The sequence below is a fragment of the Eumetopias jubatus genome, unplaced genomic scaffold (assembly GCF_037043125.1).
Source record: "Eumetopias jubatus isolate StellerSeaLion01/CBP00866 unplaced genomic scaffold, mEumJub1_p1.0 scaffold_10, whole genome shotgun sequence".
NCBI lineage: Eukaryota > Metazoa > Chordata > Mammalia > Carnivora > Otariidae > Eumetopias > Eumetopias jubatus.
In genome coordinates, this window is record NW_028274816.1 from 112573801 (window position 1) to 112599900 (window position 26100).

The 26100-nt window shown below is 40.9% G+C and overlaps 1 long non-coding RNA gene across 1 annotated transcript in view; it reads left to right on the top strand.

Annotated features, from left to right (window-relative positions):
• Positions 1–23238, top strand: part of LOC148163468 (uncharacterized) — a 43046-nt gene extending 19808 nt beyond the window's left edge. The window contains exon 3 of the long non-coding RNA XR_015769355.1: positions 21938–23238. This is a non-coding gene — a long non-coding RNA (uncharacterized LOC148163468). The remainder of the gene's footprint in view (positions 1–21937) is intronic.
• Positions 23239–26100: the final 2862 nt, after the last annotated feature.

A 26100-nucleotide genomic window follows, 5' to 3' on the forward strand; every position in this document is an offset into this window, starting at 1 on the left:
CCAAGCAATTACCCTTATACATTTTAATGAATTCAACTAATACAAATGTATTTAATGTAAGAAGGGAAAATTCTGCCCTTCTTATTCTAATTATGTTCCCAAGATACAACCATCATAAACCCTATCTGTGTATGTATATATACACTATGGTGGTTTTATTTGCTTAAAAGAAATCATACTGTAAATACTCTTAAGCATCCCCCCCCTTTTTTTTATCTTCAATACAACTTGGACAACCTGGTATTTGGTACATTCATATTCACCTGCTGCATTTGTAACTACTGCATTTCATTCTTTTGTAGGAATGTCTCATAGTTTGTTTAACCAATCTTCTACTGTGGGCATTTACTTAGATGGTTTTCCGTATTCTCCTTTGTAGATAATTCTGCAATAATCTTCCCTGAATATATGTCTCTGAGTCCTCATTAAAGATTTTTTGGCATCAATTGCTTTAAAATAGGATCTCTTGTGTCATGGGTTATATGCAGTTTAAGTTGTGAATGAAGCTGACAACAGTGCATAGAATGTGCAGAAGCTAGAATTGGAGGGCAAAAATCATTCAAGGTGGGGAAAGTCCCATAAATAAAGGTACCAAAAACCATAAATCACATTCCTTTACTGTTCCCAAGATGTTTCAGCATTTTGCCCCTTTGTGTGAGCTCTGATGACAAATTCCAGCTCCTGCCAAGACACCAGAACCTATTTGTCAGTTTGTCTCTTTATCCTCCCTCTTGTGCCTTCAATGATGAAGTCTCTAGAGGGTAAACACTCTCATTGTTAATCTTACCACAAGAATCCCTGAAAACCAGTGTTTGCGGCCCTTTGGTTCTTTACTTTAATGACACCTCACCACACACAGACCCCTTATTGTGCTATTCACAACTTTCCAGATGAAACCAAGGGCTTGATTCAACTGTAGTAAAGAAAATGAATTCTCCACAATTCCATACACATACATGAGCTAACCCTCCTCTTTCCACCAGCGACTAAAACTTAAAATTGAATGAACATGACATGAGATTTTTCTAAAGAGTTATCCCCTCACAATCAGCTTTATTAAAGGCACAAATGTGCAATCGCATTTAATGGTGTTTATTTTAAAACATACGATGTTCACCCTTGAAAGCCTATTATGCATCTCTCACCTTACAGTGAACAAAAGGGCATTGTAACTTCATGTAGTCTGACTGCTTGCTTAAATTAGGTCTGCACTCAAATGAGAAAAATACTTGAGTATCAGTCATCTTGGAATCCAAGGGTCTTATTCATAGAGCATGTAGGGCTCTATTCATAAATGATTTATGTCTTTGCATAAAGGGGAGTGGGGGTTGTGTGTGTTGCTCAGAGAACCATCGACTGCCTCTCCTGAGTAATTTATACAAGATCAATATTTATCAAAGTGAGCCAAGAATTGTGCTGTAACTCTCTGAGAGCCAAATACTTCATTTACAGTTCCTTCACCCATGGAGCGGAGCATGACAGATTAAAATGTTTGCATAAAAGCTACTTAAAGTGGTCTCACTTGGTTCCTGTTACTTTAGATTCAGTGTGATGCTTTGGCAGAAATTGCAGATTTCTGTCATGGATGTTGCTCAATGACTAACACATAGTAGATACTGTTTTTAAAAACCTATTTGTTGAATTAATGACTAAAGGGAAATAAGTATATATTCCAAAAAGAAAGGAAGATTCCCCACTGTATCTTTTTTTTTTAATTTTTTATTGTTATGTTAATCACCATACATTACATCATTAGTTCTTGATGTAGTGTTCCATGATTCATTGTTTGTGCATAACACCCAGTGCTCCACGCAGAACGTGCCCTCCTTAATACCCATCACCAGGCTAACCCATTCCCCCAACCCCTTCCCCTTTAGAACCCTCAGTTTGTTTTTCAGAGTCCATCGTCTCTCATGGTTCGTCTCCCCCTCCGACTTATTCCCCTTCATTCTTCCCCTCCTGCTATCTTCTTCTTTTTCTTTTTTCTTAACATATATTGCATTATTTGTTTCAGAACTACAGATCTGTGATTCAACAGTGTTGCACAATTCACAGCACTCACCATAGCACATACCCTACCCAATGTCTATCACCCAGCCACCCCATCCCTTCCACCCCCCACCACTCAGCAACCCTCAGTTTCTTTCCTCAGATTAAGAATTCCTCATATCAATGAGGTCATATGATACATGTCTTTCTCTGATTGACTTATTTCACTCAGCATAACACCCTCCAGTTCCATCCACGTCGTTGCAAATGGCAAGATCTCATTCCTTTTGATGCCTGCATAATAGTCCATTGTGTATATATACCACTTCTTCTTTATCCATTCATCTGTTGATGGACATCTTGGCTCTTTTCACAATTTGGCTATTGTGGACATTGCTGCTATAAACATCGGGGTGCACGTACCCCTTGGGATCCCTACACATGTATCTTTGGGGTAAAAACCCAGTAGTGCAATTGCTGGATCGTATGGTAGCTCTATTTTCAACTGTTTGAGGAACCTCCATACTGTTTTCCAGAGGGGTTGCACCAGCTTGCATTCCCACCAACAGTGTAGGAGGGTTCCCCTTTCTCCACATCCTCGCCAACATATGTCGTTTCCTGACTTGTTAATTTTACCCATTCTGACAGGTGTGAGGTGGTATCTCATTGAGGTTTTGATTTGGATTTCCCTGATGCCGAGCGATGGTGAGCAATTTTTCATGTGCCTGTTGGCCATTTGGATGTCTTCTTTGGAAAAATGTCTGTTCATGTCTTCTGCCCATTTCTTGATTGGATTATTTGTTCTTTGGGTGTTGAGTTTGATAAGTTCTTTATAGATTTTGGATACTAGCCCTTTATCTGATATGTCATTTGCAACTATCTTCTCCCATTCTGTCAGTTGTCTTTTGGTTTTGTGGACTGTTTCTTTTGCTGTGCAAAAAATTTTAATCTTGATGAAATCCCAATTGTTCATTTTTGCCCTGGCTTCCCTTGCTTTTGGCGATGTTTCTAGGAAGAAGTTGCTGCGGCTGAGGTCAAAGAGATTGCTACCTGTGTTCTCCTTTAGGATTTGGATGGACCCCCCTCTCACGTTTAGGTCTTTCAACCATTTGGAGTCTATTTTTGTGTGTGGTGTAAGGAAATGGTCCAGTTTCATTCTTCTGCATGTGGCTGTCCAATTTTCCCAACACCATTTGTTGAAGAGACTGTCTTTTTGCCATTGGACATTCTTTCCTGCCTTGTCAAAGATGAGTTGACCATAGAGTTGCGGGTCCATTTCTGGGCTCTCGATTCTGTTCCATTGATCTATGTGTCTGTTTTTGTGCCAGTACCATACTGTCTTGATGATGACAGTTTTGTATAGAGCTGGAAGTCCGGAATTGTGATGCGGCCAGGTTTGCTTTTCTTTTTCAATATTCCTCTGGTTATTCGGGGTCTCTTCTGGTTCCATACAAATTTTAGGATTATTTGTTCCATTTCTTTGAAAAAAGTGGATGGTATTTTGATGGGGATTGCATTGAATGTGTAGATTGCTCTAGGTAGCATTGACATCTTCACAATGTTGGTTCTCCCAATCCATGAGCATGGAACGTTTTTCCATTTCTTTCTGTCTTCTTCAATTTCTTTCCTGAGTATTTTATAGTGTGCTGAGTACAGATCCTTTGCCTCTTTGATTAAATTTATTCCTAGGTATCTTATGGTTTTGGGTGCAATTGTAAATGGGATCGACTCCTTAATTTGTCTCTCTTCTGTCTTCTTGTTGGTGTATAGGAATGCCACTGATTTCTGTGCATTGATTTTATATCCTGCTACTTGACTGAATTCCTGTATGAGTTCTAGCAGTTTTGGGTTTTCCACATAAAGTATCATATCATCTGCAAAGAGTGAGAGTTTGACTTCCTCTTTGCCAATTTGGATGCCTTTGATTTCTTTTGTTGTCTGATTGCTGTGGCTAGGACTTCTAATACTATGTTGAATAACAGTGGTGACAGTGGACATCCCTGCCGCGTTCCTGACCTTAGGGGAAAAGCTCTCAGCTTTTCCCCATTGAGAATGATATTCGCTGTAGGTTTTTCATAGATGGCTTTTATGATATTGAGGTATGTACCCTCTATCCCTCTACTCTGAACAGTTTTGATCAAGAAAGGATGCTGTACTTTGTCAAATGCTTTTTCTGCATCTATTGAGAGGATCATATGATTCTTGTTCTTTCTTCTGTTAATGTATTGTATCACGTTGATTGATTTGCGGATGTTGAACCAGCCTTGCAGCCCAGGGATAAATCCCACTTGGTCATGGTGAATAATCCTTTTAATGTACTGTTGGATCCTATTGGCTAGTATTTTGGTGAGAATTTTTGCATCCATGTTCATCAAGGATATTGGTCTGTAATTCTCCTTTTGGATGGGGTCTTTAGTTTTGGGATCAAGGTAATGGTGGCCTCATAAAATCAGTTTGGAAGTTTTCCTTCCATTTCTATTTTTTGGAACAGTTTCAGGAGAATAGGTATTAATTCTTCTTTAAGTGTCTGATAGAATTCCCCTGGGAAGCCATCTGGCCCTGGGCTTTTGTTTGTTGGGAGATTTTTGATGACTGCTTCAATTTCCTTAATGGTTATAGGTCTGTTCAGGTTTTCTCTTTCTTCCTGGTTCAATTTTGGTAGTTGATACATCTAGGAATGCACCCATTTCTTCCAGGTTATCTAATTTCCTGGCATAGAGTTGCTCATAATATGTTCTTATAATTGTATTTCTTTGTTGTTGGTTGTGATCTCTCCTCTTTCATTCATGATTTTGTTTATTTGGGTCATTTCTCTTTTCTTTTTGATAAGTCTGGCCAGGGGTTTAACAATCTTATTAATTCTTTCAAAGAACCGCTCCTAGTTTTGTTGATCTGTTCTACTGTTCTTTTGGTTTCTAGTTCATTGATTTCTTCTCTGATCTCGATTATATCTCTTCTCCTGCTGGGTTTAGGCTTTATTTGCTGTTCTTTCTCTGGCTCCTTTAGGTGTAGGGTTAGGTTGTGTATTTGAGCCCTTTCAAGTTTTTTGAGAAAGGCTTGAATTGCTATATACTTTCCTCTCAGGACTGCCTTTGCTGTATCCCAAAGATTTTGAACAGTTGTGTTTTCATTTTCATTGGTTTCCATGAATGTTTTTAATTCTTCTTTAATTTCCTGGTTGACCCATTCATCCCTTAGTAGGATGCTCTTTAGCCTCCATGTATTTGAGTTCTTTCTGACTTTCCTCTTGTGACTGAGTTCTAGTTTCAAAGCATTGTGGTCTGAAAATATGCAGGGAATGGTCCCAATCTTTTGGTACCGGTTGAGACCTGATTTGTGACCTAGGATGTGATCCATTCTGGAGAATGTTCCATGGGCACTAGAGAAGAATGTGTATTCCGTTGCTTTGGGATGGAATGTTCTGAATATGTCGTGAAGTCCATTTGGTCCAGTGTGTCATGTAAAGTCTTTATTTCCTTGTTGATCTTTTGCTTAGATGATCTGTCCATTTCAGTCAGGGGGGTGTGAAAGTCCCCCACTATTATTGTATTGCTGTCAATGTGTTTCTTCGCTTTTGTTATTAATTGCCTTATATGATTGGCTGCTCCCATGTTCAGGGCATTGATATTTACAATTGTTAGATCTTCTTGTTGGATAGACCCTTTAAGTAGGATATAGTGTCCTTCCTCATCTCTTATTACAGTCTTTGTTTTAAAATCTAATTTGTCTGATATAAGGATTGCCACCCCAGCTTTCTTTTGGTGTCCATTAGCATGGTAAATGGTTTTCCACCCCCTCTCTTTCAATGTGGGGGTGTCTTTGGGTCTAAAATGAGTCTCTTGCAGACAGCATATGGATGGGTCTTGTTTTTTAATCCAATCTGATAGCCTGTGTCTTTTGATTGGGGCATTGAGCCCATTTACATTCAGGGTAACTATTAAAAGGTATGAATTTAGTGCCATTGTATTGCCTGTAAGGTGACTGTTACTGTATATTGTCTGTGCTCCTTTCTGATCTGTGCTGCTTTAATCTCTCTCTTTGCTTAGAGGAGCCCTTTCAATATTTCTTGGAGGGCTGGTTTTCCTGTTTGCAAATTCCTTTAGTTTTTGTTTGTCTTGGAAGCTTTTTATCTCTTTTTCAATTTTCAATGAGAGCCTAGCTGGATATAGTATTCTTGGCTGCATATTTTTCTCGTTTAGTGCTCTGAATATCTCATGCCAGTCCTTTCTGGCCTGCCAGGTGTCTGTGGATAGGTCTGTTGCCAATCTAATGTTTCTACCATTGTAGGTTACATATCTCTTCTCCCGAGCTGCTTTCAGTGTTTTCTCTTTGTCTCTGAGACTCGTAAATTTTACTCTTAGATGTCGGGGTGTTGACCTATTTTTATGGATTTTGAGAGGGGTTCTCTGTGCCTCCTGGATTTTGATGCCTGTTTCCTTCCCCACCTTAGGGAAGTTCTCTGCTATTATTTGCTCCAATATACCTTCTGCCCCTCTCTCTCTCTCTTCTTCTTCTGGGATCCCAATTTTCTAATGTGGTTTCGTCTTATCGTATCGCTTATCTCTCGAATTCTGCCCTCGTGATCCTGTAGTTTTTTTCTCTCTCTTTTTCTCAGCCTCTTTATTTTCCATCATTTGGTCTTCTATATCGCTGATTCTCTCTTCTGCCTCATTTATCCTAGCAGTTAGTGCCCCCATTTTTGATTGCACCTCATTAATAGCCTTTTTGATTTCGACTTGGTTAGATTTTAGTTCTTTTATTTCTCCAGAAAGGGTTTGTCTAATAACTTCCACGCCTTTTTCAAGCTCAGCTAGTATCTTTAAAGTCATGATTCTGAACTCTAGGTCCGACATCGTACTAATGTCCGTATTGAGTAGGTCCCTGGTTGACGGTATTACCTCTTGTTCTTTTTGCTGAGATGATTTTTTTCATCTTGTCATTTTGTCCAAAGGAGAATAGATGAATGAGAGAACAAAATGCTAACAGGTTAACAACGTCCCCAGCAAATATACTGTATACAAATCAGAAAAGACCTGAAACCAGGGCAAAAGAAAGGGAAAGAAAGAAGAAAGAGGAAAGAAAGAAAGAAAAAAATAAAAAAAAGATTAAAAACAAAAACAGAACAATACAAAAAAACTGAATATGATCAAATATGATCAGGCTAGTGCATAGATCAGTGCCACACACTAGATTTTGGGCGTATTTTGGTCTGTTAGAAAAATGTGCCTCCTAAAATTTTAAAGGAAGAAAGACTTATATATGTACAAAATAAGGGTTGATACAATGAAGGGATGGCAGATGACTGTAAAGATGAAAATTATAAAAGATTTTATAAAAGGAATTGATAAGATAAGAAGTTGTTTGAAAAAAGAAAGAAGAAGATTTAAAAAAAAAAGGGAGAGAATGTGATCAGGCAGGACACTAGAAGAAAGCCATACACTAGTGATTTAGGGTATATTTTGATCTGTTAGAAGAAACTGTATCTCAAAATTTTAAAGAGAGAACAACATATATATATATATATGCCAAAAATAAGGGTAACTACTATGAAGGGATAAAATATGACTCTAAAAATGAAAAATAAAAAATGTTTTTTCAAAAAAAGAGATTGATAAGATGTTGGGTGAAAAATGGAGAAAGAAATTAAAAAAACACTTAAACAATTAACTTTGAAAAACTAATGAATCATGGTAAAAAAAGCCATGAATTCTATATGCAGTATTGCCCTAGCACTGGAGTTCTCCCATTCTCCTTGATCGGTAAACTTGGTCTTGGCTTTCTGGCTGTTCGTGCTGATCTTCTGGGGGATGGGCCCGTTGCTGTGGTTCCCAAATGTCTTTGCCGGACGCGGAATTTTCCCGCCCTTGTTGGTGTGGGCTAAGCAAGCTGCTGGGGTTTGCTCTCAGAAGCTTTTGTTCCCTGCAAGCTTGCTATATGGCTTTGGAGGATGACAGTGAAAATGGCGGCCTCCCAATCTCCGCCCCAGAGGAGGCAAGAACTCGGGGCTCGCTCCTCAGTGCTGCCCCAGAGAAAAGCAGCCAGTCACTCCTGTCTCCTCGGTCTCCGGCCACGCTCCGTGCTCACCCGGCCTGTGACCGAGTGTTTCTATCCCTAGCACCCGACCCTGTGTGGAGTCTCCAAACCCAGCAGATCCCTGCGGTGTGCTCCCGCGCCGCTCCTCCCGGGGGAGGAAGGGGAATCTCCCCGGATCTGCCGCTTGTTGGGTCCCTGCTGGAGGAGCAGTTGCCTGACTGTGCTGCAGATCACAGTCTATGGCAACCCCGAGCTCAGAGCCCACGCCTCGGCTCCCTCTCTGCAGCCGGCTTCCCCGCTCCGATACTTGGGAGCTCTGCTGCACTCAGGCACCCCCGGTCTTTCTGTGACCCCGAGGGTCCTGAGACCACACTGTCCCACGAGGGTTCCACCCCCCGCTTAGCCACTGGAGCAACGTCCCTCAGCGGAGCCAACTTCTAAAAGTTCCGATTTTGTGCTCCGCGGCTCTATCACTTGCCAAAAGCGGCCGAGGGAGGCCCCCTCCTTGCCGTCTATCCTCCCGAATATCGCCGCGGATTCACTTCTCCGCACGCCCTACCTTCCAGTAAGTGGTTGCTTCTCTGTTCGGAGTGTTGTTACTATTTTTATCTTCGATCTCCTGTTGAGTTCGTAGGTGTTCAGAATGGTTTGATCCCTATTCAGCTGAATTCCTGAGACCAGACGAAATCCAGGTCTCCTACTCCTCCGCCATCTTGCTCCGCCCAGGTCTCCCCACTGTATCTTTTAACGTGTATTAATTAAGCACCTGCTAAGCTTTATGCATTGCGTGAGGACACAGTTATTGCCTGGAATGATCTCTCAGACATATGTGTAACAATTAAAAGCATATTAATGAAAACTGCTGTTTGTTCTGTTAAAATATTTTAAAAGCGTTTTGGAGATCCAGAGGAAGGAGCAACTGATCTGCCCAGAGAAGTTTAGGAGAGGATAAGAGTAAGTAGGAGTTGAACAAGCAGATAGTAAATGGGGAAGGGAATTTTGGGAAGAAGTAATGGCATGAACAAACAAAACAGGAGAGACCTTCAGAATGCAGGAATGTGGTAGATGTGTTGCCATGAGAGATTAGAGTATTTGTGTCAATAATGGGAAATAAGTGTGTTCCATTAGAGTTGGATTTTTAAAAGGCCTTATACACTCAACTAGTGAGCTATTATTTTATTTTGTAAGCAAGGGGAGACTTCCACAGGTTTTTAAATATAGAAGTGACATAATCATATTTCTCTTATCAGTATATCTTTGGTGGCACAATTTATACTATCTGTATACCTTCTGGTAGAGAAGGATAGAGAGGGGCTGACAAATGGATTACAATTTGTTTATCAACTCTATGAAATTTATATACATCTGTGGGAAAACAAAGTATATCAGAACATGTGAAAAATAGCTATGAGGGGGAGAGTGATTTTGATGGTGGTGGTCTCTTCTTGATTTCCGGAATTTTCCTTTGATATAGGAGTTAGGCTATAATGGAGTCTACAAAAATGAGCTTTGAACAGTAGTGTAATCCTAAATTGATAAAATACATGCTGATGGGTTATGGTGATTTTTTTATTGTCAGCATCACCACTGTGACTGCAACTTAGAAACCACCAAGTTTAATAGCAGCTGTTAATTGTTCATTAATGCTTGAACTCTCAGAAGTGTTTATAGAACTAATACAACTCACAGATTTCTACTGGCAGGAACTAGTCATCAACATTCTAGGTGTCTTAGCATCTATTCCTTTCTCACTTGGGGCTTGGCAAGGCTAACATATGTGTCAGAGCCATATATACAGTTTTGGTGGAAGATGGACTGTCTTCTTCCCCTTCTATCTCCTCTGGCCATAGAAAGAATCCTTGGATCTTTATTGTTTTTCTCCCTAATCATATATTTAAGAAAACCCTGTTTTTTTGTTTTTTTTTTTTTTTTTAATCTCTGACTAATATCCCCTCCTTTTTGATGGAATGCCCTTTAGGAAATTTGACTAAACTTGTTAAAGCTTCCACATGAAGCCAATGATTAACTGAACAATAAATATATAGCTGACCTTTATAAATGCAAATATCATGGCCTGGAGAGGTTGGTGAAATGTGTTTCCTTTTTTTTTCTTTCTTTTTTTTATCAATATGTTCAGTTAAATCTTTCAGCGTTAAAGAGTTAAACCTCTGGCTAAGACTTGAATCAAGACAGTTCTGAAGTACACAGCAGTTACCCTGCGTTTAATTTATTATATTTGAAAATTATATTTTTCATTTCCCTCGGATTTAAAATAAATTGCAACACTCTTAAATTGCTTCTAGTTTGTTTTTGGTACAAGACATTTTTATAGCCACTAGCTTATATCCTCCTAAAATGCTAAGAGTAAATAAAGTATTAGTGACAATGATAATTCTAGTATTGGTAAGAGTAATGGTTTTGATGATGACGATGATGATGGTAACTACAATTTATTAGAATTTCCTATGTTCTAGTATGTGGTAGAGAACTAAAAACCTAGATCGCGAAGTGATTTGTCCAGGGTTACACAGAAAGTATTAGAACACATTTTGGGATTTAAATCTTTTGTCTTCTGGTCCAAGCTCTTTCACCCATGTACTGCCAAATCTCATACATAAAATGCCCTTCCTACTCCTTAGGTGATGCATCTCACCTCTACCAGAACTTGGTTAACCTCATCTCCTCTCAGAAGCATTCCCTGCCACTTATCAGCCATGTGGTTTTGAGCAAATTATTTAACATGAGTTTACTCATCCTAAAAAAAGAGGTAACAGTATGTGGCTCAGGCACTATTGCAAAAATCAAGTGGCTTAACCTAGAAGGCCTAGAAAAGTCTGGCAGGAAGCAGGCATTCACAAGATTGTGGTTCATTTTTCTGCACTGGCCACTAGACTCTGTATGCCCTATCCTAATTATGAGGAGTACAAGGGATAATTAGAGAGTCATATTAACGCAAGGCTCACAAACTTTGGATATTGGCACAAATCACTCATGTTAGCCAGTGAATTGCAATCTTTTCTCTGTTCAAAGCTTTCGTCAACATTGCACTAGACCTTAATCCTGCTACCACTAATGGGGAATAAAATGTCCTAAAGGAAGATGTCTGAAGAGGAGGGAAACACAAAGAACCCTGGTAGGTCAGTCTTAGAAGGAGCCAAAGCTTATACTTCATCAGAACAAAGGATTGTACATTTTCCCTTGGCACAGTTAATGTATAGTTTCTAAGAGGTCAGCTAAAAATAATAGAGTGCAGCCAATCCAATATCAGGCAACCGCTCCAACATATTTCCCTTCAGTACCTGATGAGCAGCAGTGTCTAAGAAACATCTAGGCAATACAAAATGAGCAGAAACCCAGCCAAACCTGAATCCTGCATCATCAGTTTCCTCCAACCTTGGGTTAAAAAAAGACAAAATAATATTCTACCTTTTTCCCTTCTCTGTCTCTAAATAAGAAAATAGAATTCTGAAATGAAAAACATAACATTAGAATTCTTCTCTTTTAGTCCTCAAAACAGTGGCTATCTTTTCCATGTTTTCCTCCTCCTCCCATAAAAGTCTTTTTTCTTTTACCTTAAACATACAAATAAAACAAAACTTTTTATAAATTGAGATTGAGTTCAGTTTTAGTTTTCCTTTATTTGAAAAGGTTCTCTAGATATGATTTTATATCTATTATCTCTTGGCACTGTGATTCTCCTTAGGGTAAACAAGACTAGTCTCATAATCTCTATTTTGTAGCTGTGGAAGGAAGTTTAGAAAATTGGGTAATACACCTAGATGTCTTAGCTAGCAGGCTGTACGGTCAGAGCTAGAATCTAAAACTTCTGACTTCATGTTGTTTTTCAAAATCAGAGAACCTCAAAGTGTTTTTGGTTTTGCTTTTATTGTTGTTCTTATAGAGTATGTGTGTGTGTTTTCCCTGTATATACCAAGTGCAGAATTTAGGTTTCTAGAAACATAAAAACAAAAAACAGCGAAGCTATTACTACCTTGAAATTTACCTTCCAGCTGGCAAATATACACTACCCAAAGCAGAAAGCAAAGTCATTGTAATTGAGTGCTGGAACAACTGTACAAACCAGTGGTAGAACTTACATAAGAGTCATCAGGGAAGATCTCTGGGAATACGTGAGAATCTATCCATCTGTGGAATCCAGAGCCCTGGTTTCACATCCACTGTCAGAATTTGGGGGAGGGGGGTTCTGTGCTGAATGGTCTGGGCTTCTAGGAAGTTCCTTCATTGAGTATGACTTTAACAAGCTTTTATTACCTTCTACTGCCTTGATTGCAGGAGTGAGTTTGATCTGTTTATTCGTTGTCCTTAAAACATGACAGGGCCTGTGACAGCTTACCCACAATCTGCTCATTAGAGGGGCTCCCTGTGGATATCGTATTTGGAAACAGGATTCCAGAGACATGGATTCATCTGCAGGAATGATTCCCTGAGAGTCTCCTAGAGGAAACCATAGTCAGGAGGGAAATTGGAGTAAAAAACTTAATGACCAAACCATGTTTTGCCCTAACGGTCAACAACAGGTTAAAACAGTAGCTAGGCCATGACAGTTAGTGGCAGAGAGGTCAGAAGAGTGAAAGCAAGGGTTGATGCATGAAGCAGGTGAAATCAAGAAGTTTAAGCAAATTCTGAAAATGGTGGATCTTTCTTTTTTGTGGGTCAAGTTACAACCAAGCTGCCAGAGTTCTTTGAAGACATCCGGGAAGGCTGGACAATTTTTACGAAGCTATTTACCCTTCCTTCATATAATGCCCTTTCCCTCCTGTCCATGACTTTGATTCCTAAATTTCCTGCAAGGCTCAGCTCTAAGATTTTCTCCAACATAGAATTATTCCCAGTCACCCAGACAATAGGGATCTTGTTCAGTTTGTCATGTATTCAGACAGCTCCATTTATCATTTCATTTGTCATATACAAAGTTTTTTCTCCAAAAAGAATATAAGCTTATGACAGCAGAGGTGAAAATGTGATGCCTTTGGAAAGTCCCAAATGCCTTAGTCCAGTAATCATTATCATTGTAGCAAATACACGTCCGGCACTTAAACTATGTATGATGCTCTCTTTTTAGCATTTTTCACACATTTAGTCCTGACAACAACCTACACAGCATTTCCTGTTGTTATCTTATTTTATACATGAGGAAACAGAGTCCTAGAGAATTTAGAGGATATTTCCAAAGTTACCTTGGTTGAACCACTAAGATGTTGACCTCTGAAATCTTCCCAGAACAATTCTCATAGGTACTTTCCCCTTTCTCAGCTGCCAAAGAAGTAGATATTGTGTGGAATCTGAATACAGCACCTGGCTGGAGAGGGTTGATTTTCTGATGATTCACACTTTTAAATAAAAATAATAAAACCCTTGGCTGGACAGCTTCACTTCCCCAGTCCAGCTGGGATGTGGTCACTGTGGTTCCAAAACACACTTGGGTGATATTCCAGCTTGAATAGCATAATTTGCACATTCGGTTGTCAAAGTTCTGCACGGTGGTCTTGTGATCACATTCCTTGTCCAGTGCCTGCCAAAAGTTTGCTAATGCTTTGGCTCCCTGTCCTGCTCTTTGCTGGAAGTGGCATCGAGGAGAGTGGGATGTCTTCTTTAGTTGCAGACCTAAGCTAAAAAGGGATAAGCGGGGTGAGTGACCTAAACCTAAGTCCTGATTCAGCCATTATTTACTGGGCACTTAGTATGCATCGAGCATTTTCCTGTATCTTATTACATTGGATCTTCCCAGTAGCCCTCTGGGGGTGAGTGTCACTATCTGAATTTTATAGATGTGGCCACAGATTCAGATGTGCAAAATAACTTGTCAAAGGTCATTACTCAGCTAGTAGAATGGAAGAGATCCATTTTCTGTGGATCTCCAGTTTCTGTGTGCTTGCTGCTACATCCAGTTACTTGTAGCTCACTTTGAGGTGGATAAAGTAAAGAATGGAGGGACAGTATAATAAAGATGATGATAGTAATGACTAACACTACTAACATTTATTGGGTTCCTCACTATAGAGTAGGCACCATGAAAACACTTCATAAGCATCATTTCATTTCATCCTCACACCAACCATATGAAGTAGACACCAGTATTTCCCCCATATTACAAAGAAGGAAGATGATGCATTAGTCCAGACTAAAAAATGATAGCACTAAGATTTGAGCCTAGGCATTTGTCAGTATAGCTTGTTATAATAGCTACACATAAACATACCACGTAGGAATAGTGGATTGCATTCTTCCCCTGCCCTGGATCTTCATGAAAAAGTATGAGATGAGCACTTAAAAAAAAAAAAAAAGGTCAGACTGACAACATTGCCAATGGAATCCATTCAACCAAAGTTAGAATTCCCAACTCTTACCTCCATGTTTTAGGGGTGACTTAGGAAAATTGCAGACAGACTGCAAAGCAAATGATGGGAATTATTGAGATGCAACCTTACCTGGCCTGGAGTTTTAGATGCCCAAGCCAGTTACCTGTGTCAGTAAGTTCTTCCCGCTTCATCTTATTAGGAGTAAACTGAGAATGAGATGTGGATGCCTAGCCAAGCCTTTGGTAATCCACACCTCTGTCGTTGAGATATGAAAAGGACCTTTTGTTAGTAAGAGTTCTCAGGCACCTCTTCTGGAAGAGAGTCAGTCATGAGTCCCCTGCGGCCATGAGGGTTGTCACTCCTTTGCATGAGGGGAATAGGCAGCCACAGGGAATCTGGGAGTGGCAGCTACTCCCAGAGTGATTGAGAACAGAGTTATGCCTGGCAAGGGAGAAAGGGAAAAAGAAGAGGAATGGCAGATTGAGGATTAGTTTTATATCCAGTTATTAACACACCAAACTAAAGGAGCAGGGTTACTTCATGTGTGTGTATTACTTGTTACACTGTTTTCTTTCCTCCTCATTAAAAATAAAAGACATGGGGCACCTGGGTGGCACAGTTGGTTAAGTGTCCAACTCTTGATCTCAGCTCAGGTCTTGATTTCAGGGTCATGAGTTCAAGCTCTGCTTTGGGCTCCATGCTGGGCATGGTGCCTACTTAAAAATAAAATAAAATAAAATCAATAAATAGACATTATTTAAACACTATTATAACAACAGAGGGTATTGACATTCTACTTTAGGTTTTATAACCCTTACTAGTTTTCCACCCATATATCATCCATTTTTATGTGACTGTAATTGTAAAAGAGAGTGTTTCTCCATGTTGGCCCATATTTCTTAAAAACATCTCTTCAGAAGCTAACTCGATGTGTAGAGGACACAAACCTATTTTTCCTGTCCTCTCTTCATTGATATCCTGATATTTTTATCTCCATTCTAGAGTGTGAGCTTATTCATAACTATACTAGAGGGTGAAGGCCTAAAAATCAAGGAAATGTAAATTTGTTTACAAATGGCTCCCATTAAAAATAAAACAGCTGTGGGGCGCCTGGGTGGCTCAGTTGTTAAGCATCTGCCTTCAGCTTAGGTCTTGATCCTAGGGTCCTGGGATCAAGCCCCGTGTCCAGCTCCCTGCTCGGTGGGAGGCCTGCTTCTTCCTCTCGCCCTGCTTGTGTTCCCTCTCTCGCTGTCTCTCTGTCAAATAAATAAATAAAATCTTAAAAAAAAAATAAAACAGCTATCATATGGGAGAAGAGGGAGGAAGGAAAAAAGGGTCAAATTGTTCATTAAAGTGAGTTTTTCTTCTAGTTATTGTCTGGTTAGGAAAACCGAAGGTGAAGAAATGCACTAATGAGCTGACAAACAGCTCTGCGCTGTGGAAGCTTGGCAATGGCCCAGTAACTGCTCCCAAGAGTGGACACCTCTGGTGATGCCAGCAGCCATGCCAAGGCTGGGTGAGGCTGGAGGGGAGAGAAATTCCTTGCATACCTTTGGATCTGTTCACTCATTGACTCAGGAAATAGGCCTGTATCACTCAGCTGGTAGCAGCATTACTTTTGCATGGGAGGCCAAGGGTTCAAGTCCCACACCAGAAACTTGGCAGCTTCCCAAAGCCAATGCTTCCATTGTCATGTAAGGCAGATGGTGGCAAGCACTGGACAAGAGAGCTCTTTCTCCTTGGTTCTTCCAGGGAAATGGGAATCAGAGGAGTGAGGGTGGCAATACATCACTCAGCTGAGTTTGACCCACAAACTTTGAAGAACTCCAGTATGGAACTAGCAGAACTATCACCCAGTTACAGGCCCTTTCCAGGAGGAGAGGAAAGATTGAGCTCTCTGCCCGTGGTGCAACATCTCTTTAACTCAACCCTGAGCTTAGTAAATGTAGAAACCAAGAACAGAAAAAATGGTGGCAAGTCTTGATTGTCAGAGTGAGGAAGCAGCGGTCCCAGTTAGTGAGGAAACCAAACCTGGAATACATATCCATACTACTGTAGAAAAATCTCTTGATGAAATTTTCTTTAAAATAGTTGCATGTGGGGCGTCTGGGTGGCTCAGCTGGTTGGGCGTCTGCCTTCAGTTCAGGTCATGATCCCAGGGTCCTAGGATTGAACCCTGAGTCTGGCTTTCTGCTCGGTGGGTGTTCGGCTTTCTCTCTCTCTCCCCCCCTCCCTCCCTCCCTTTGCCCCTCCCCACCACTCGTTCTCTCTCTATATACAAATAAATAAAATCTTAAAAAAATGTGTGACATTACTTGACACTTTATTGTGACCTATGAAAGCAATTTGTCATTTAAATGTTGTTTAAATATTAAATTGTTTAAATGTTAGTTTAAAAGTTTAAAAAGTATCACATTTAAAAATATTTGGAATTTTGCATGTTAAATATACCTGATCAATTTGATTTTTAGTAAATATTGGAAATCGGGGGAATAAAAAATGGTGGCAGAGAGGGGCCTGCCACTTCGGGGAAGGTGAAGGTGGTGATGGACCTTTTTAAATAAAATAAGCTTACTCCAGTAAAAGATAAATCATGTAGGCATGAAATAGAAATTCTTCAGACAGAAGAAGAAATTATATGACAGCTTGTGTGGCCTGAAAATAGGTTTGTGTCATCTGTTCATGGAGTAGTATTTTAGCTTACAAGTTGCTACAGGGCTGGTTCTGGTTGATCTACTTTGTGCACAGCCCTGATGCCAGGGCTCTTTGCCTGGGAACATGGGAGGCTGAATGGGTTTGGGGATAGTGTTCTTCTGGTAAAGTTCTCTTTAGAATAGAGAGGCCTCAGTAACAGGAGCTGCCTCTCAGCCTGATGTAGAATCACCCTTCCCTCCTTTCCCCTTGAAATAAAATACCTTGCTTGTGATCAGCTGTAAGGGAGGTACCGACTTGCACAGGGACTTCACTGAGGGGCCCCAGTCTGGTATTCTGTTGCCAGAACATCTTTTGCTGTGTTCCCATGGGTTTCAGTTCTGTTCAGTTATCAGAAGCTCTCTTCTCCTGTAAGGCCTTCTCTCCTATCCCCTGAACCTAAACATGCACCAAAGAGATTGCGATGGTCCCAGGAAAAAGAAAATCCTCCAAAGCTGGGAGAGAGTTTTTGGATCTTCCTTAGCATTCTGTGGTACCTGTCTTTAGTTTTCTGTGTTTTCATTATTAACATCTTTCCTTTTATTATTATTATTATTAACATTCCCTCCTTTTTGTGAGGGAAAGTTTGTTTTTTTTTAAACAGCTTTATTGAGGTGTCATTCACATACCATACAATTTGTCCATTTAAAGTTCCAGTTCAAGGGTTTTTAGTATATTCACAGATTTGGGCAACCCTTACCACAATCAATTTTAGAACATTTTTAGTACCCCAAAAAAGATACCCCACATCCTTTAAGCCAGCATTCCCAATGCCCCATCCTCCCAGCTCAAGGAAACTGGGAAAGTACTTTTTGTCTCTTGGATTTGCCTATTCAGGATGTTTCACAGAAATGGAATCAGAGATCTATTTAAGCATCCTACTGTCCTTCAAAAGAGCCTGGCAAAAGACCTTGTACCTAATAGGACTTTGAGTAAGGTTAAACTGTTACTTGTATTAGGTATATTAGATTACCTGGTCTTAGGATCAGTATAACCCACAAAGTAGGAAACTGGATAGTCCTAGATGAAAAGCCTCAAATGTCATTACCCGGAGTGTGCTAATGGTGTGGATATTATCAGAATGGAAGGACAACCTATGATTCATAGCTTCCCCTAGGTCAGATTCCACAGACACAGTCTCCTGTACTCCCAGTCTGTTCAACGATATAACACGGACGCCATAAACTCAACAATTCAGAAATCGATTTCTTAGAAGAGTGGAGTTCTCTCATGAGTTGGCACACCACACTGCGTGTTAACAGGCAATAACACTAAAATGCACTAAAGACCATGTAATTTATTCCCAACATGCTGTTATTCTTTCCAAAACATTAGCTTTGGAGCAGAACGTTTGCTAAATGTTGTCTTTATTTCCAAAGCTTGGGGTAAAGATCGAATGTACCCAATGGCTGAGAGATAATTGGCCACTTTACAGTTTCAACCTCAAATGAACTCTCCTGTCTGAGTAAATTTCCTGGTAAGAGATCCCATTTTAATAGAATGTGAAAGCTGCAAGAAGGATGGAGCTTACAGATCGCAGTATGGTCTGTTAGATAAATGACCAGGGGTAATATATCTTAAAACCACATTTTGTAGACAGTTAACAGAAAGCCCAGGGGGGGAAAAATACCCAGTGGTTCAGCATTCATGCCTAAATGAAAATAACATGTGTGCCTTCAGCCCAAGATGTGCCAGGGCTTGGAGGGAAATTGGCAAGGATTAAGACCAAGAACCTTTTGGGAGCTGTTAGACATTGTCATCCTGGGCCTGACCTCACAGCTTTCTCTTGGAGGAGAAAGCAGAAGGGGCTGCATTAAAATTTTGCTCTCTCAGTTGCCACAAAGAGCCTCAAAAAACACCTTGTAGGTGGTGTCTTTTCACTGAGTTGGCTTTGAGTTAGAAGTAAAATTATCATTTTGTTTAGTAGCTGAAGAAAGAGATGGTTGTACTATTTAATCTAAAAGTGGTCTCTGGCACTGACAGTGGATCCCTAGGTGTTGAGAAGTACCTAAGAACATGAGGGTGCTCTTGCTCTGTATTTAAAGTGAGACCATTTGTTTCCTCCTTTGGATTATCCTCTTTCCTGAGGTCTTCCTCATGGTGACCTGATGACTGTGAGTTGTGCTTGTGGAAAGGTGGTTTTACTGTTTTAAGTTCAAATTTCATAGGCCTGAGCCCCTTGGTTTAAGATTCAGATTCTCCAGAATGGAAGGGAACAAAAGCCCCAACTGTTAATTTATTTCAGTAGAGAGATGGTTTAAACCTTCTACCAGAGACAGCATCTATTTATAGGGGATCATCCTAAAGATTCAATAAGTTAAAAAAGAAATTGGGCCAGGAACTATCCTGGGAGGCAGGTTAGAGTGAACCATGGCCCCACCTTGAAGGCACTCATGGTTTATTGGTTTTTGATGGGGAGAGGGAGGAGAACAGAAACGTGGTAAGTGCTGTGGCTAGGTATATATGGGATATAACAGGGCACAGCCTAGCGTGCATCCGAAGGACTTCCCAGGGAAAGTGATTCTTGTATTGGGTCTTAAAGTAGGAATAGGAATTGGTCAGGCATCTAGAAGTTGGCAGCTGGGTAGAAGAGAGTGTTTTTGAGGCAGAGATAACAGCATATCCAAAGGTACAGCAATAGAGAGATAGCATGATGTGGTTCAGCATGTGTTGGATGGGTGGGCCTGTGTTTTTGCGAGATAGGTCTGGACAAGTTGGCAAAAGCCAGAGCAACAGAAGCCTTGTATTTGTAAAGAGATGTACCACTTTCCTAGTTCTCCCTAGCTATTTCAATATGGCAACTAATGCCCTGAGTTCAGTCTTCGTAATTACAACTATATGCATGTTCCTCTCTTTTGCTCCAGACAGACTGTAATCAAATTCCGGCTCTGCCACTTACTATGTATGTAACCTCAGACAAATTGGCCACATGGAGCCTCTGTTTTCTGTTCTGTAAAATGGGACCAAACTAAGAACAATACAATGGGGTTATTGTGAATATTATCAGGATCAAGCAAGCACAATTGTGTGGCATTAAAACGTTCTCATGAAATATTTGTGGAATCAAACTGGTGCAGGAATAAAAAGGAAATTCTACTGCCTGGAAAACAGCCATTAGCTTTCCAAACACCAGTGGCTGCCAAAGTAGTCTAGGGCTCCTGGAAAGAGGTAGAAAAGGGATCTGAACCCTGAAGAAGAGTGACAGGAAGCCAGGGACCCAGAACCAGTAAACAGTAGGCCAGCAAAGCAGATTGAAGTGGAAGGGATGTGACTCGTGCCAGAGCAACAAGGGCACCACTAGCTCAGGAGTACAGATGGGAGGAAGGAGGTGGCAGGTGCTTGCTCCTAGAGCACTTCGGGGAATGGGTGCACGGCAGCCCGTGGTTTCCTCTTTCCTGATGTCATCCTGGTGTCCTACCAGGCTCTGGAAAGAAATCAAAAAAGGGAAAGAAGAGAGGAAAAAGGAAAAAAGAGAACAGCGGCAGTTTTATATATTAACAGTAACACCCTTTCATGATAAAAACACTCAACAAACTAGGAATAGAAGGAGATTTCCTCAGCCTGATAGAGAACATCCAGGAACATCCCACAGCGAACATCATTCTTAATGATGAAAGGCTAAAAGCTTTTCCTCTAAGATCAAGAGCAAGACAAGGTTGTCTGCTCTTGCCACTTCTGTTCAGAAATTGTACTGGAGGTTCTTACCAGGGCAATTAGGTAAGAAAAAGAAATAAAGGACATCTAGATTGGAAAGGAAGATGTAAAACTGTCTTTATTTGCAGGTGATATGATCTTGTTTATAGAAAAACAACCTTGAAAAGAAGAAAAAAGTTGGAAGATTCATAGTTTCTGATTTCAGAACTTATTACAAATTGACATTAATCAAGGCAGTGTGGTACTGGCATGAGGATAAACATGTACATCAATGGATTAGAATTGAGAGTTAGAAATAAGACTTCTCATTTATGATCAACTGATGTTCCACAGGGGTACCAAAAAATTCGAAGGGAGAAGTATAATCTTTTCAAAAAATGGTGCTGGGACAACTGGCTATCCACATGCAAAAGAATGAAGTTGAACTCAAACCTCACACCATATACAAAAATTATCTCAAAATGGATCCAAGACTTAAATGTAAGAGCTAAAGCTATAAAATGCTTAGAAGAAAACATAGGGGAAAATCTTCGTGACATTGGGTTTGACACTGAAAGCATAAGCAGCAAAAGGAAAAGTAGATAAATTGGACTTCATCAAAATAATAAATTTTCTACTTCAAAGGATATCATCCAGAAAGTGAAAAGACAACCCACAGGATGGGAGAAAGTGTTTGCAAATTATAGATATCTGGTAAGGGGCTTGTATCTAAAATATGTAAAGAACATCTACAACTCAATAACAAAGGGACAAAAAACCAGTTAAAAAATAGGAAAGGATCTGAAGAGGCCTTTAGCCCAAGAAGATCTACAAATGGCCAATAAGCATGTAAAAGAAGCTCAACATCATTAGCCATCAGGAAAATGCCAATCGAAGCCACAGTGAAGTACCACTTCATGCCCACTTAGAATGGCTGTAATGAAAAAGACAATACAGGTGTTGGTAAGGATGGGGAGAAGTTGGGAGTTTTCCTATACTGCCAAGGGAGTTTAAAATGGTGTAGGCACTTTGGAAAACATCTGCAGCTCCTCAAAAGGATAAACATAGGGGCGCCTAGGTGGCTCAGTTGGTTAAGGGTCTGCCTTTGATTCAGTTCATGATCTCAGGGTCCTGGGAGGGAGCCCAGCAACGGGCTCCCTCTCAGTGGGGAGCCTGCTTCTCTCTCTCTCCTTCTGTCTCTTCCCCCCTGCTAGTGTTCATTCTCTCTCTCTTTCTTAAATAAATAATAAAATCTTTTTTTTTTTTTAAAGGATAAAGTTTACATCACCGGAAGATCTACCAGAGAGATACGAAAACAGTTCCACACATAAACTTGTACATGAATGTTGATTGCAGAATTATTCATAATAGCCAAATAATGGAAACAATCCAAATTTTTGATCACTGATGAATGAATGAGTAAAATATGGTATATCCACACAATGGAATAATATTCATTAATAAAAAGAAATGAACTGATACTTGCTACAACACAGATGAACCCTGAAAACATTGTTAAGTGACAGAAGTCAGTCACAAGGAATCATGTATTGCATCATTCCATGTGTATGAAATACTCAGAACAGGAAAATCCGTAGAAAAAAAGAGAAGATACATGGTTGCCTATGATTGGGGGGAAATGGGGAATGACTTCTCATGGGTGTGGAGTTTATTTTTGTTATGCTAAAATATTCCAAAATTGATGATTATGATGGTTGGGTAAGTCTGTGAATAGATCAAAAGCCATTGAAGCGTATGCTTTTAATGCATAAATTGTATGGTATGTGAATTATATCTCCATAAAGCTACTATAAAAAATCAACATTAATAAAACAAATAGCTGTCATTGAGTATTTTTCAAATGCCAGGTACTAAGCTTTATAGTCTTACCTAAGTGTTATAATAAATATGCCAGGAAGGTTTTATTATCTTTCTTTACAACAGAAAAACATAAGTTGAGACATATTAGGGAACTTGCCCAAGGTCACAAAATTAGTAGGTGCTGTATTAGTTAGGAGTTAGGACTTTGACCCATTTTTATTTTACTTTTAGATTCAGAGCCATAGAATGGCTAAAATTAACGAGTCAGGAAAGGACAGATGTTGGTGAGAATGCGGAGAAAGGGGAACCCCCCTACACTGTTGGTGGGAATGCAAGCTGGTGCAGCCACTCTGGAAAACAGTATGGAAGTTCCTCAAAAAGTTGAAAATAGAGCTACCCTACGACCCAGCAATTTCACTACTAGGTATTTACCCCAAAGATACAAATGTAGGGATCCGAAGGGGTACGTGTGCCCCAATGTTTATAGCAGCAATGTCCACAATAGCCAAACTATGGAAAGAGCCAAGATGTCCGTCAACAGATGAATGCATAAAGAAGATGTGGTGTATATATGATGGAATATTATGCAGTCATCAAAAAACCCCCGAAATCTTGCCATTTGCAACGATGTGGATGGAACTAGAAGGTATTATGCTAAGCGAAATAAGGCAATCAGAGAAAGACAAGTATCATATAATCTCATTGATGCGAGGAATATTTAATCTCAGGAAACAAACTGAGGGTTGCTGGAATGGTGGGGGTGGGAGGGAGGGGGTGGCTGGGTGATGGACATAGGGGAGGGTATGTGCTATGGTGAGCGCTGTGAATGGGGTAAGACTGATGAATCACAGACCTGTACCTCTGAAACAAATAATACATTATATGTTAATTAAAAAAAAGAAGATAGTAGGAAGGAACAAATGAAGGGGGGAAATCAGAGGGGGAGACAAACCATGAGAGACTATGGACTCTGAGGAACAAACTGAGGGTTTTAGAGGGGAGGGGGTTGGGGGAAGGGTTGGCCCGGTGATGGATATTAAGGAGGGCATGTATTTAATGGAGCGCTGGGTGTTATATGCAAACAATAAATCATGGGACGCTACATAAAAAACTAATGATGTAATGTGTGGTGACTAATGTAATAAAATTAAATTTAAAAAAAAGGTCTTAGGTGGATCTTGTAGGCCTTCTTGTGTTCCAAGTCCAGTGTTCAGAATATGACCACCACCAAACAACAGGAGTTAGTGGAATCTCTGCTTCCAGCTTTCTCACCATGAGCTGTGGTAAGGTGTTGGCCCCCAGTTGCTGCTGGATATGGATTGGAGAGGATCTATCCTTAGTTGTGTTCTCTGGCCTTCCAAGGGTACATTTGTTCTAGAGACTCTCTTAATTCCCCCTCAGATGTGTCACAGCTGTAATTCTGGGAGTGAGACTGTTAACCCTCCACCCCCAGCACCTGATTTTGCAGATTGTGTCTTGTGTTTGAAACGGAGTCCTGTTACTCTTGGCTCTGTCTGCTTCCTAGTTCCAAGAAATAAAACGTGAGAAGGAAGGTGTTAGGCCCACGAAGACAAAGACATCTAATAGGCTTACCAGGGAGAATTTGGATGAGTTTTGGGAAAATGACTGTGAAGTAGATGGATTACATTTTCTGTTTGGGCTCAGCAGTTAAGGGGAAAAGGGGAACCAAAGCCAAATGTCCTTGGGAATCTTGTCAAATTCCAAATGTTGGCAAACATTTCAGGATGTTTGAGTTTGGCAGAATCAACACCTTGACTATGCCCTTTCTTCTTGGACAAAAGTGACTGAAAAACCTGCAAGAATCCAAGTCCAAAAGAAGTCACGGGCATGATTACCCTTGTATGGAAAGTAGCACAGTGGCCCTCCTTGTCAACAGAAATAGTTCAGGGATGGTATTAACCATGAGCATGGTTATGATAACACGGTTTTTAGAAAGAGGGTAAAAATCAATTGAAGTAACAACTGAGGTCCTAAAGGGAAGCAGCATATCCTTTCATTCTGCTGTTTGTGATCAAGGGCAGAAGCTGGAAGGGGAATTGTGCCCTGTGACTATCCACAGCTCCTGATTTTGTGCATTCTGAAGTATTCCCAGGAATATTGTGGCCTCACTCTCATCTGTAGAATGGGCACAGAGAGCCCTTCTCTGGTTTTCAGTAAACCCAGAGCCCCCATGATAGAGTGGAAGGAAGAAGAAGGTGATGATGAAGTCCTGGTAACAAGCTGAGCCCTTGTTGAAACACCTAAATGGGTATTAATTTCTCTAATACTTCCTGAATTAACTCATTGATTCACCATATTTACTGAGTACTTACTATGCTCTATGCACTAGAAAGACAACAGTAAATAAAACAGACCAAATTCCCGGCCCTCCTGGATTTCATATTCTAATGGATAAAATACCATTGTATTTGGGAAATATGATGTTAAATTACTAAAGCTCGTAAAGGTCAGTTGTGGAGTTGGTCAAGAAGGGATAGAATTTAATTTTCCTTCCTACAAGTAGCTACAATACCCTGTTGGAATTTTTACCCTAGTACTACAGATATTTATTCTGTTTTCCTGATAAATTTTAACATTGACTTTCATTCTTACTCAGATAGACTCTGTTGTCTTTACAATTAACGTGATGAAAGTTAAATTTTCTAAGAAGGAGAAGCAACAGAGGGGTGGAGCAAGATGGCGGAGGAGTAGGAGACCTGGGTTTCTTCTGGTTTCAGGAATTCAGCTGACATAGGGATCAAACCATTCTGAACACTACGAACATAACAGGAGATCGAAGAGAAGAATAGCAACAGCTCTCTGAACAGAAAAGCGACCACTTACTGGAAGGTAGGACGTGCAGAGAAGTGAATCCGAGGCGATATTCGGGAGGATAGACGGAGGGGGAGGGGCCCTCCGTCGGCCGCTTCTGGCAAGTGATAGAGCCGCGGAGCACAAAATCGGAACTTTTAGAATTCGGTTCTGCTGAGGGACGTCGCTCCAGTGGCTAAGCGGGGGGTGGAACCCTCACGGGACAGTGTGGTCTCAGGACCCTCGGGGTCACAGAAAGACCAGGGGTGCCTGAGTGCGGCAGAGCTCCCAGGTATTGGAGCGGGGAAGCCGGCTGCAGAGACAGAGCCGAGGCGTGGGCTCTCAGCTTGGGGTTGCCATAGACTGTGATCTGCGGCCCAGTCGGGCCACTGCTCCTCCAGCAGGAACCCAACAAGCGGCAGAGCCAGGGAGATTCCCCTTCCTCCCCCGGGAGGAGCGGCGCGGGAGCGCACCGCAGGGATCTGCTGGGTTTGGAGACTCCACACGGGGTCGGGTGCCAGAGATAGAAACACACGGTCACAGGCCGGGTGAGCACGGAGTGCGGAGGGAGACTGAGGAGACGGGACTGATTGACTGCTTTTCTCTGGGGGCGCACTGAGGAGCGGGGCCCCGAGTTCTCAGCTCCTCCAGGGTGGAGATTGGGAGGCCACCATTTTCACTCTGGTCCTCCAAAGCTGTACCGAGAGCTTGGAGGGAACAAAAGCTCCTGAGAGCAAACCCGAGCAGCTTGCTTAGCCTGGACTGACAAGGGCGGGGCAATTCCACCTCCAGCAACGAAGTT